Source organism: Lactuca serriola, chromosome 6 (genome assembly GCF_051521515.1).
Source record: "Lactuca serriola cultivar US96UC23 chromosome 6, Lser_US96UC23_V15, whole genome shotgun sequence".
Taxonomy (NCBI): Eukaryota; Viridiplantae; Streptophyta; class Magnoliopsida; order Asterales; family Asteraceae; genus Lactuca; species Lactuca serriola.
The window spans coordinates 138,359,989-138,374,255 of NC_136413.1; positions in this window are offsets into that span (position 1 = coordinate 138,359,989).

A 14,267-nucleotide genomic window follows, 5' to 3' on the forward strand; every position below is an offset into this window, starting at 1 on the left:
CAGAACTGAATTGATGTGTTCGATTAAGTTCTATGTCAAATAAATCGGAGATCGAGAAACCTAAATGCTTGACTAACCATTCCATAAGATTGTCAGCATGATATCTAACAGAGGACTGTGCGATCCCTTATCTAAAGGACAAGATTGATTAGATCAGAATTTGACATCGTCTTTGAGAGCTACGATTGCAAACCGAATTGTACTTGTGCATATAGTTACTAGACTTATCCAAGTGGGAGATTGTTGGAATAGTGTCTAAGGTTGCAACTATATTAGGCAAGTATTTGACCCGGTTGTGCATGGTCCTTTTGGGTTGCCTTCACCATAGCAACTTGATGGGATGATTTATTAAGAGAGAGTAAATATTATGAAGAATAATATATATTTATTTGATTAATATAAGTCATAGAATTAATTGGAATTAATTTGGTGACTTAAAGAGATTAATTAAATAAAGGGGTATAAAGTGTCAATTGTTTGATAGTTAAACTTTAGACTGTAAATCCATATAGATATGGATTCGATGAATTCTAGGAGCTAAAGGATAGCTCAAAATCGTCCATGATGTTATCTAAGGAATGGATTTGGATAGCCTTAAGAGAAGATTATCCAATAGGGTTTAAACTGTAACCCTTAAGGAGTCTACAAGTATAAATAGACCCTATGGCTGAGGGAATTCGACACTTCACCTAAAGTAGAGAACCTCTGGTCGATTTCCTCCCCTCTCCTCTCTTCCAAATCATCCTCCTTGCTTGGTGTTTGTAAGCCATTAGAGGAGTGACATTTGTGACTCTAGAAGCTCCAAGACAACAAGGTCAACAAGGAATTCAAAGGTATGGTTCTAGATCTGTTTCAATGTTGTTATTTAACCTAATTAGTTATTAGAAGTCTTGGATTAATAGCATGTTTAATTAAAAAGCCTAGATCCGAGCATTAGGGTTTTGCATGCGCACATAGGAAAGTTCTTATGGCTAAAACCCATCAATTCTCTCTAGTAGAATTTTGCTTGTTTAATTCGTTTGTCTCCAAAGTTGAACAAAAGACTGTTAAAACTACACTCGATCACTTTGATTGGGTACAGGCAATGCAAGAAGAACTCAATGAATTTGAGCGAAACAAAGTATGGAGACTGATTCCTACACCAAAGGATGCATCTGTGGTTGCATTGAAGTGGGTTTTCAGAAACAAGATGGACAAAGAAGAGAATGTGATTCGTAACAAAGAAAGGCTGGTAGTGAAGGGATATTTTCAGGAAGAATATACTACGAAGAGACCTTAGCTCCGGTAGCTTGATTAGAATCGGTACGAATCTTTCTGGCCTATGCTACTCATAAGACCTTTGAAGTATACCAAATGGATGTCAAGTGTGCATTCTTAAATGGAGAATTAGAAGAGACGCTGTACATAGAGCATCCACCTGGTTTCGTGAACGAAAAGTATCCAGGTCACTGCTATATTCTGGACAAGGCAGTTTATGGTCTGAAGCAAGCTCCTAGAGCATGGTATGAAACACTTACTCGATTTCTAAAAATGTCTAAGTTTAAACAAGGTTTGGTTGACCCAACCTTCTTTCATTAGAAAGAAGGTGACCACCTTATGATTGGCCAAATTTATATCGATGATATTGTCTTTGGTTCCACAAATCCAGGCATAACAACTAAATTTAGGAAGTTGATGGAGACTAAATTTGAGATGAGTTCAATGGTTCCTATTAACTTTTTCCTTGGCTTGAATATTAGACAGGGACCTGAAGGCATTTTTTATTAATCAAGAGGCTTACACGAAGGCCTTACTAGCCAAGTTCGGAATGATTGGAGAGCCAAAAGTGAAGGTTCCTATGGCATTTGGCACGAAGTTGACACCTTCACTAGAAAAACCGGCTGCTGACATAACCCTCTATCGCCAAATGATAGGGTCTTTAATGTATCTAACAACTAGTCGACCATACATAATGTTTTCTATCTGTTAATATGCCAGGTTTCAAGCTAATCCACACGAACCTCACATGATGGCTGTGAAGAATATTTTTCGATATCTGAAGCGAACTTCATCTCGGTTTATGGTACCCGGCGAAATCAGGATTTTTCGTACATGCATTCTCAGATGTTGATATAGGTGGATGTGGACTGGACCGAAAGAGCACAACTGGCGGGTGTTAGTTTCTTGATGGCAAACTCGTTAGCTGGCAATCAAAGAAGCAAACATGTGTGTCACTTTCCACAGCCGAAGCCGAATACATAGCCGCAACGTCTTGTACCTCATAGGTCATATGGGTACAAAGTCAACTTAGAGACTATGGCTTGAACATGAAGAAAATCCCTTTGTATTGAGGATATGTCAAAATCCAGTGCAACACTCAAAAACGAAACATATAGCATCGAGGTATCATTTCATCAAGGATCACGTGGAAGATGGTAATGTTGAAATCCATTTTGTTCGAACCACTGATCAACTAGTAACATCTTTACAAAAGACTCACCTGAAGCAAGTTTTAACAAAATTTTACAAGGCTTAGGAATGACGGAAGCTGAGTCAATACCGAAATTGCTTTCGCCTCATTAAAAATTGGAAAGCGAAATAGAGCGAACGCTTGGTCTATTTCGGGTCCAGATTTTTCAGAAACCGAAATGATCCGAACGCTCGGTCCATTTCGGCTCATATCTCATGGTGAAGTTTTGGTTGTATATTTTGTACACTACATTTTCTAGTAATTTATTTTATGATCTTCTTTTACTTTTCACAAAATACAAAAATATTTTTATTTCTCTTTTTAATTCTTTTCAGAATTTTTGGATTTTATGAAGTTTTCTGAAAGTTTCTTTTATGTTTTAATACGTTTCAAAATAACAAAAAGTTCAAATATTTTTTTTTTGTTCAGTCTTGTTCTAATATAGGTTTCTGGGTTACTTCTTGTGCTGGAGCTGGGATAGGTATATCTTTCGATCTCTATATTCGCTAAGTGTCCCTAGAAGCATGTTGACTGAAGCCTCCAAAGATTTTGAGTAAAGCCTTAATGACTTGATATACACAAATCATGTCTTCCCAATTAGGCTGCCAAATTTACTCTAGTCATGAGCTACCTTACTCTTCTCATATTGAGTTAAGAGTTTTCTGCTTGGTCACTTTATTACAGCAGAGGTACCTTCGGATCTCTAACCATCTCAACACCATTCTTCATCTTATTTCAGTTCATTATCATGACCCTTGAGGCTCTCAGACTTTACCACTGAGGTTTATGGTTACACAACGTCTGTGTTGATGATCTTAGTTTCGTTTCACAACGAACTAAGTGAAACCCAAAATTCAATACCCTATATGAATTAACGGTGAACAATCAAACGTTCTAGCTTTCACCCATGAATTAACTAAACCACTTTTGTGGAATATCCCCTGAAATCCCTTTTTCTTTTTGAGTGGTCTTTATGAAAATTTCTATCACCAAGGCTTTTCTTCCCAAAGGATCTAGTTTTTTTTTGGGGGTTTTGAAAACTTTATCAACAAGTCACTGAAAAATGAACAAACCTACTTGTTTAATAGGCTACATCGGTCTCACAAGTACTTTGTCCACTTTCGGTCTTATGTCAAGAACCAAAGCATGGATTCAAGCTCAACCACCTTTAATAGTCTTATAATAAAAGGATGCCTTTCAATGCTTCCTAACATGTAATTAATCGTATTTTAACGGGGAACCACACAAGCACTTTGAAGTCTCTCTTGACTTTGAAAGAAGAGATTCGTGCCCAGGATCCACTGCTTCATGTCTTATATGACATCACTTATATCCCACATATAATTTGCTTTATTTTTTTTATCTTTCACACTATCTTGCACGAAAATCTTTATGAATTTTCCAAACTCTTGTTCGGTTGCTAGTACGCTATTCTCAGATATATAGCTTCGGTTCTTTATGGTGGAGTCAATTCATTTAAAAGGAAAAGGGTGAGTCAGCATGAATTTGAAACGATTCAAAGTTTGGAAAGGAGATAAGGATGGAAAGGCTCGTGAATTTGAAACGGTTCCTAAACCCACTCCTAGTGATGCATATCTGGGGAAACCAAGCTGTCAAATTGCGCCTTTTCAGGTGCCGTATCATCATCACAACAAATTCTTTTCGTCTCATGTAAATCGTATAAAAGGGTCTCTCACACCTTCTGTACCTCCTTACTACCTACAATATCTCTCACGAATACAACAAGCGATTTTCAACTGTTCATCTTCTTCCTTCCTACAACAATGGCAGAATCATCATCCGTTCAAGAAAAAACCGCTACCTCCTCTCTGCTGACCATAAAAACCAATCAGAATCTCATCATCGAACTGAATCCCTTCATCTATGATTCGTACATGATTCATGTGGTCGAGTGTCTCAAGTATTCCCTGCTATTAATTGCTCTCAGGCAGGTTGAATCTGTTCCCATGTCACTGCTCTCACATGTCTATTCATCTGCTTTTTACGATAAATTCAAGGAACGAATCTTCTTTGACATCTTTAATCACAAGACCTCTGTCTCAAATGCTCGCTTCTGTTCTCTGCTAAAGCTTGCTTCAGACGCCTCTGTCATCTCTCCTGATTTCATCAGCACTACCCAGTTATTCACTATGTTCTATGACATGGGGTACACCAATGTCCTTACCACGGTGACAAAATTCAAGAAATCCTGCTTGCCACCTCAATGGAATGGTCTTTTCACTCTCATCTTCAAGGGATTAGCCAAAAGGGTTGCTGGGTCTGACGGTGCCAATAATGGCTTTATGACCATTCTTTATGGTCTTTATCATAGAATCAATCTGGATTATGGATCCCTTATTTGGTCTCAGCTGGTGCAGAGCCTCAAATCGTCGTCCAAACACTCTGAAATTTCGTGTGGACGCTTCTGGATGCTGGTTACTCGCAGAGCCATGGAGCATTTTCAGATTCCCATCATGGTGGATGCGTTGCACTCTTCAATCGCCACTTTCCACATAAGAAAAATCATTGTTTCTAATGCCACGAAGTTCAAGTTCATCGGTTCAATTCCTAAATCGATGTCCAAGTGTGTCTCAAGCGAAAGCAATGTTATGGCTGATTACAGAAAACTGACACCTTTAGGGCCAAGACAACTCACTCCAGAAATGCAAAGTGCCTTGGAGGTTGTTAATAAACCGGAAAAGAGGGGAAAGAAACCAGAACAGAAGAAGAAGGAAGTCGAAGGTCAAGCCTCCCAGGCAGCCTTACCCAAAAAGCGAAAGGTGGAAAAAGAACCTTCGTCTGCCCACAAGAAGCAAAAGATCAAGAGGATGGCTAAGAAACTGAAAACTACCTCATCTAGTGACTCAGATTATGTTTCCTCTGATCACAATCACCATGAACAAGAAGATGTTCATCAAGAAGGCTCACTGAGAGGGAACACGCCTCCTCGGTCCCCATCTCCAGAGGTACATGTTACCGAATTTGTTCCCACTCCTCATTCTCCACCTCATTCTACTATGCCTATTTCAATTGCACCTCTTCCACCACTGGTTGCTTCTCAACCTATTCCCTCACCAGCAACTGCTTCAACTATTCCACTTCCACCTCCTGTCATCACACAAGCAACCATTACAACCGAACCTCCGGTTATTGTCAATGTATCTGATACGGGGGCAACTACCAAAGGTCTCACCATCCCTGTCACTTCAAAACCTTTATCCTCGCCTCCCTCAACTGAATCTGATACAGTTCTTGGTGGAGCTAAAATGGAATTTGACTCTGTGTATTACAGCCCTTATCGGGTTCTAAGCGACGAAGATGATGATGCTCCAATCACCAAGCGTCACTTGAAGGATCTCAATGCCAAACTTGATCAATTGCTTACTTCTTCTGCTCCTACCTCCACTTCAGCATATTATGATGTTGCCACAAAGGCTCTAATTGAAACTTTGATCAAACAACATGATCAATCCATTGACAAAGCAACTCAAGCTGTGGATGCCCCCACTCTATCTTGCAACAATGCTATTAGTGATCGAGATCAAATCTCTCATTTCCGAGACAAAGCTTTTCATGGAATCTTTTCAAAACACTGCATACGACAATACCAACAAAGAGAATGAAGCCATTGCCTCCATTCCTACATCTCTTAAGTTTGAGCGGGACAAATTTGAGGTGATTCGCCAGAGTCTATAGGCTGACAAAACTCTTCTTCTTTCTTCTGTTAAAACAGCTCTCACCAACTTAAAAAACCGATATTGCCATGGATAAAAAGGTCAGGGAAGATCTCGCTCTTTCACAAACCCAAGTTGCCAGTCTTTCCTTGGAGCTTTGCCAAGATAATAAGGAAATTGATTCACTCCAGGCCGAACGCACAATCCTCAAAAGGTGTGTGAACAATGTGCACTCTCTTCTTTCGAATCTTTTGGAGGCACATGATTCGGTTCTTACTATAACTACTAGCTGTCATTTGGCTGAGACATTGAGACCAGCTCTGGATATCCTTAGCCGGATTGAGGTGTTTCGGAGTCTGGTGTCCCTCCAAAACAAGGGGGAGATAAGGTTGTCCAACAGAACGTCACACCTGAACCAAATGTTAATGTAGCTTCGGACAAACAAAAAAACAAAGCTGTTGATGATGTAATTATTGAAGATGTAATTGAAGGTGAAGCCACTGAACCTGTAAAACACAACAATCAAGAGCTCAAAGGTTACAGCTGAACTGAAGGTTAATGTAGCTTCGGACAAACAAAAGAACAAAGCTGTTGATGATGTAATTATTGAAGATGTAATTGAAGGTGAAGCCACTGAACCTGTAAAACACAGCAATCAAGAGCTCAAAGGTTACAACTGAACTGAAGGTTAATGTAGCTTCGGACAAACAAAAGAACAAAGCTGTTGATGATGTAATTATTGAAGATGTAATTGAAGGTGAAGCTACTGAACCTGAAAAACATAGTAATCAAGAGCTCACTGGAACGCTTAAAAAGGTTTTCGAAGATATTGAAAGAGAGAAGAAGGAACAAGAAGCGTACGCGGCCCTGGAACGAAAGAAGTCCTTGTTTCCTTTGTGGTCACAGGAAAATCTTCTGAAAGAAGCTATTGAATCCCCAAGCACGCATTGGCTTGAGCTGGTTTTGTCCTTCGATCTTGAAAATTACAAGGATGCTCAATTCGATATGCCCATCACCCGAAAAGCATTCATGTTTCATTTTTTTGATTCAACTGTTCCTATCCCCTCTCTAGATCCAAAGGTTGATCGATACTTGCTCGAATTTTATCTTTCTTTCTCTCAACCACAATATCTCACTTGGTGTAATTAGAAGATCACAGCTGTGAAGTTATTGAAACCCACTTCGGCAGGGAAATTTATAAGCGTCAAGTTCAAGGTGACATAAGGCTCAAACGGATCGGTTCATGAGATCTCCCTTGCTGATCTGCCAAACTTAAATCCCCATGATTAGATTCTGTTGAACAACATTTTGCTGATCAATCAACAAGAATATTGGCCTATTATTGATCATATTAAGCGGATGTTGGTCTGCTATATTCTTGAAGTGCAGAAAATGGATTAGGAGGTCGCTTCTGCAATCAGAAAGAAGCCCAATATAAAGCCAATCGGGAAGGCAAGTGACATGACAATGACGATTAAAGTAAAACTTGATCCATAATTTTACACCATTTTGTTCACAAGGAGTGAAGGTCAAAGATATTTGTTCGCTCTGGCTGATAAGCACTTGTTCTCCACTGCGTGCTTAAAGCACATTCTTGATATTATATATAAGTGTGACCAGAATAGTGATGCAGATAAGAAGTTGTTTACATACATGCTTCGGTGGTATATTCACTTTCATCAAACTCTGCTTGCCATTATACCGAAGCTGTTCAAGACCGTGAAGTCATTTGCTCAACCGAAGTGATCTCTCGCCTCAATTGGCGCAAACGGGGAGATTTTTGAGTTTAAGGGGTTACGCCATTAGGCCTTAGAAGTTCGGTCCATTTTGTACTCTCAGTTTGGGCCCGTGCAACCGTGCTTATCTTTCTAGGGCTTAGTATATAAGGTGCATGCATGTATCCTTGTCATTAACGCTTATATTATAATTGTATCTATAGTACTGTAAACCCTAGCATACCTCTACAGAGGAAGTTCTTAATCGAGCTCTTCTGAGGTGTGACTATATTTTAATCATTCGATATATGGTTGATTCATTGAGTGTTCTAGAGTTTGTTGTTCTTATTGATTTACTTGTTAAAGATCTAATCGATCTAAAGAGTTTTCATCTCTTCAGAAATATAGTTGAATGACATACCTTTTGTTGTAGCTTGATTCCTTGGACCTTAAAGAGCTTAGTGCCCCAAGTGTTGCACCTCAAGTGGTTCACACAACACCACCAACAATTGGAATAACTTGAGAGAAGAATAAATACTCTCAAAATCAGCTAGCCCTCATGTGTCTATCACTAGTCACTCCTTAATTAGTGCCAATTTCATGAGCTATGAGGCTTGTTATATAGTGTGTACATTAGGGTTACACCATGTAACTCATGACTTTCCATATTCCTCATTATCCATGGGTTTTAACCTCCATGGAGTATCCATGGGTCACCACATGGGTTTAGCCCAACATGAAGAACTATGGATCATAAGCCCACTTCATAAGAATGAATGATTTACCAAATCAATCCCCGTTTATTTAATTAGTCTCTTTTGATCACAAAATTAATTCCAAACTAATTCCTGATTAATACTAATTAAATAATATGATTTCATATTGATATATTAGAACTTATAACATATTAATAAATCATAAATATCCTCTTTTCGCAAAAGTCTATCTAAATTGTTCCGATGCCATGCAACCCAAATAGACCATGCTACTCTCGGGTCAAGTACATACCAATAATAGTTATTTGCTTAGACACCTAATCCAACAGTCGCCCACTTGGATAAGTCTAATAAATATTATTGCAAGCATGACTCCAACCCGACTAGCAATCGTAGCTCTTAAAAGCTGCTGTTGAACTCTGATCTAGTCAATGACATGTCCATTAGATAAGGGATCATATATTCCTCCATTCTGGATTTCATATGGACTGAAACATGGATTATAATCATTCTCTCTTACCATCTATTGTTTCCCAATTTCCGATCTATGAGGACCGACTAATTGAACAAATCAAATTAGTCCAGGCTTGGCCAAGCACATAGGGGTGTCATCGTTAAATCATCTAGGGGCCCACAAATATCGCTTTTATCCACATGGGGGTAAAAGGAACGGATAAACTTTGACCCAAATGCTCATTTGTACTTACTCATCAAAATACACGCAAGGATATGTTTTATAACAACCAAGTTAATGGTGCGTTTACATATGTCAATGTGCAACCGAATCACAACTACAACTCATACATCTCCGTTTGAAGAATATAAGATATTATCGTCTCATGATCACTCATGATAAAATCCATGAAGTGATTCAAATGAGTGTGGGTGGAATCCAATAATCGAATCTTATTCCAGGAGTACTCATGAACACTGCAACCACTTTTCCTAGAAAAAATACAAACCCATTCATGACAGTCTTGCCTCAATACCTACTTCCAAAGTATGATCGACTGTGGATGGTTTGAATAACCTATTTATTCGGGAAGTCAAAACATGCAAAGTGTTACACAAGAGTAATACTACTCCTATATGGCCCAAAAACGTTTGAGCCATATTGATTATTTATTATTCATTGTATAATGCTTCGAATAATTAACTTAATACTTGAATTAAAACAATAGTCATGCCATGCTCCAAGCATGCACACTATGTTTGTCTAAACAATAGTTATGCCATGCTCCAAGCATGCATACTATGTTTGTCTATGGTCCTTACTTTGTGAAATAGATCAATTGAAAAACATTTCAATGATGCTCATTTCACAATTCCAAATCCTTAATGCAAGTGTAAGAATTCGAAATTCTTGTCACTGCTAGAAAGTGTTACACTCTAAACTATCATGCAATGATTCTTTTGTAATGTCTAGGTACTAAAAGTCATAGAGACTTGACCAATGATATTACAAAATATTCCATTGGAGATTGTTACAGGACAATTCCATGGAAATGAAGCCTCAAGTTCAAAGTATATTCCTTTGAACATCCTTCTTGCATAAAAGTTTCTAACTTTCTCATCTATTCTTCAACTCCCAATATGGAAACATTCCATATTTTCCATACGGAAATTCATTATTAATAGACTCCTGTCTATTCATAATAATGTCAATATGGTCCATTCATACTATACTTCCAACTGTCCTTAAGCGACCATCTTTTGTGAGCCTTAGATTGTCCTTAACAGTTGCTCAACCACTTTAGTCATGACCGGTTGTAGTCCTTTTCCCTCTTAATGCCCTAAACATTTGGAAAATTTAGAACACGAGAATATTATAACATATGCAATCGATCCTATACCCGAAGCATATGGGATATGATTCATAATGTCTAACATAAAGACATGATACTTAATCAGTCTTTTGCTATAATATTTCTATTTGCCATGTTCTGAAAATTTAGATTATGAAAAGGGATGTCGTAATCATAACCAAATTTTGAGAACGCAATTAACTTTCCATATACAGAACTTACTTAAACCATTCCAACATAACATTATATATATATATATATATATATATATATATATATATATATATATATATATATATATATATGACTAAATGTGATTAAAATCTCAATCTAAGCTTTTAGAATTGAAATGAAGTATGAATTCCTCTCCCTTAATTATAGCAAAACAACTTTTCATAACCACAACTTTGCGAATTGAAACTTTTGTTTTCTATAATTAACATTGTTAACTTGCAACATTTGCCATAATAATGATGCTCCCTCTAACATATATAATAATTATTATCTTACTGACATAGCACTTATTCTCCCACTAGCCTTGACATGTACTCAGAAATCAGTTGGACTTCTAGAAATCAACACTTTGTTGACTTTCTTGCCAAAGTTCAGATTTCTGATATGAGGTGCTTTGATAAGACTTTATCTAGGCGTCTCAAAATCATACACCTTTCCTTGGATAGCTCACATGTGTGTCTAAACAATTCAAGAACTTACAACAATACGTCTCAGATGTTTAGACCTTTTGCCAATTCTCACAACTCAAATTATGAAAAGGGATGTCGTAATCATAATCGAATTTGAGAATGCAAATATCACCATTGCTATCTCCTTAAAATCTACTTAGTGAAAGCATTTCCTCACAATCATTTTCATGAATTGGAGAGAAACCTTAAGACACTTAGATTTTATGATGTATGTGTTCCTATCCATGTGAATTTGTCATAACCATAATCCCAAGACAAGGTTAGTGACAAATCCAAACTCATATGAACTGGACTTGTTCAATCTTAATTTCTTGCCACCTGGCAGCACAAGGGCCTACCATTGCTTCCAAGTTTGTTATGAAAACAACAGAGAACTCATAGAACTCACATGCATAGTCATCTTAACTGGAATGGGCACAGAAACAAGAATATGTCAACACGATAGGTTCCAAACCTCAAGTCGTGTGCTAGTTTTAACAATAGGTTTACTCTTGATTAGTTCTTGAAACTTGTCAAGATCTTTAAGACTCCTACTGACCTCTTGACATATACGATTCACTTTTGTCAAGGAACATTACTTGAAAAAAAATTATTCAAGAGTTAGTGCGGATCCTTACCAAGATAAACACTTCACACAATTGGTCTTGGTTGGTCTTTGTTTTATCCAAAACGTCACAACTTACCAATTTCAAATGTACAAGAGTAGAAAAACTTCTACTCTACATTTGATAAGTGTTTTAAACCTTTCTTAAGATTATATCACTCAAGGTTTCAATCTTGGAGTATCACTCTAAGAATTGCTTTGGAACGAAGTATGACTCATCCTCTTGATATGGTTTTCTATAATCATTAAGATGATCATAAAACCCGATACTCAAGTACTCTCCCATCTTTTCAGATTGGAGAAACTTTTATCTTTCTGCCTAATTTGATTCTTCTCATTCGTTCTGCCACACATTGAAACATTTCCAATGTTTCAGAATTATACTTAAACTTGTAAGTATAACCATATTTACTAAACTTTAGTAAATCATAACAAAATAGTCTTATCAATCTTTGTGGTGGACCTTGACTAGTGCACAAGATTGTGTACTCGATCTCTTAGTCCTTCACTTGACTCACTTATACATGTGATGAAGGAATTAGTCTTAATTTCCCAAAGACAAAAGTTCTCATTCATCACACACTACAAGTTGCATGATTCCAAGTTTCTGTCCAATTGAAAGTTGGGTGATGAGAATTTTTCCTTATTTGGCAAATTCTCGACTCTACCACAAATGAAAGAATCCAATTCATATTGCTAACATAGAAATACACAAACATCAATTTTCACAAATGCCATTGAAATAAAATAAAACAAAATTTTACTTATTTATAAAAGATGCGGAAAAACTTTTCCTTACAATGCAATTCTAAATGAAAACTATGTTACTACATATTTCTAAGCAATCTATAACAACTTCTTAAGCAGCAGCTCAAAAATCCGAACCATGCGATTGAAATCCATCGTCGCGACCAGATTCAACATACTCTTCCTTTAAGCTTCCTTCTCTTTGCTTCGATTCTACAAGACATCAAGATGCGACCTAGTCACATCATGTATTAAGAATCAACAATTAGGAACTTAATAGAGTTGGATAGTAGACTTACCTGAAGTAGAGTCAAAATTTTTGATTCTACCTTTTTCTCAGATCTTTCAGGTTTTCAGGATAGCTTCGCAACCAATGCCCCTTCTCCTGGAAATAAAAACATATGGACTCTTTGGGAATAGCACACGGGACAATATCAGACTTAGCCTTTCTCTTACCCTTGGAAAGAGAAATCAATTCCGGACTTCCAATGTTTCCATTGTCAATGTCCATGGAAGTTTGGGGAGTAGATCATCCAATCAAATTTGTTGTTCCAGTGCGCCAAATCATTGTTAATTCAGCAGCAACAAGCAAATAGGTAAGATCAATATGGGTCATGTCATGATCTGTCATCAGGGAGTGACTAAAGAACCTGGTCAACAACCAACTTCCTCGAGACTTCAACACCCAACTCTCACAACTTGTCAATATGTGACTTCATCTCCAAGATGTGAGCACATATAGACATTGATTTACATTAGGGATTGAGTGACCTTGAACTTTTCAAGAACTTGTGAGTTATGGAGAATAATTAGTGGATGTGGAGGAAGTGAAGTTACACTACAACACGAAGAAGGGATTAATCTTTCACCTTGATCGCCTTGTGAAAAATCATCTTTAAGAGGAAAGCTTGTTCTTAAAAGATTTGGGAAGACCATAGTTGTCTAAAATAGATATCTACAAATGGGAGAAATTTAAGTTTAGTTGATTTTAGTCCTTAATATAACACCCAAATGAAATATTAAGGCTAGGACCCCCACATAATATTCTACAATTTGGAAGAGGGATGCCTTAATCCAAACTGCAAAATATTTGAAGGTAGGTAAATGACGATTTACCAATTTCCACCACGAAAAAAGAGTTTTAGGTTTTAAGTGAATTGAAACTCCTAGATCCTTTGAGATTCATTGAACAATTCAATGACATGTTTAAATCTTGATTGTGCCCTTCATGTTTGTGACTGGGATGCAGAGGATCACAAACAAGGTGTGAATAACAATGCAAATTAGCTTGGTACACCCAATGTTACAACCACCTAATCAATGTACCGGTTAACCAAACACGCTCCTTTGATCTATGATTAACATCAAGCTACCCTTTTCCATGTACTATCAGTCCCGATTAGTGTGCCGGTTAACCACACACGCTCCACTAACGCTTAACAAGGTGCAAAGTGAAATTTCATGGGTTAGCACCATATTCACATTTTCTTAAGTAACTAAGATTTGGGAATTTATAAGTGTTTAGTTACTTAGTATTTATCATTATACTTTTAATGAAGGGAGAATTATATTCCTATCCTACCCATTCAACTAACGACCCTCCACCAGTCAAGGAAGCGGTGGGTGAGAGTGGACACCCATTAAACTGCCATTTTATAGGCGGTAACCTTATACCCCCTTATAGACCGGCTTCATGATTGAGGCCTACTAGCGGTAAGACTGACTTTACTCTTATACATGTATATATATATATATATATATATATATATATATATATATATATATATGTATATATATATATATATATATATATATATTTTAAACCTATAATATTATAATAGTATAAGGATTGA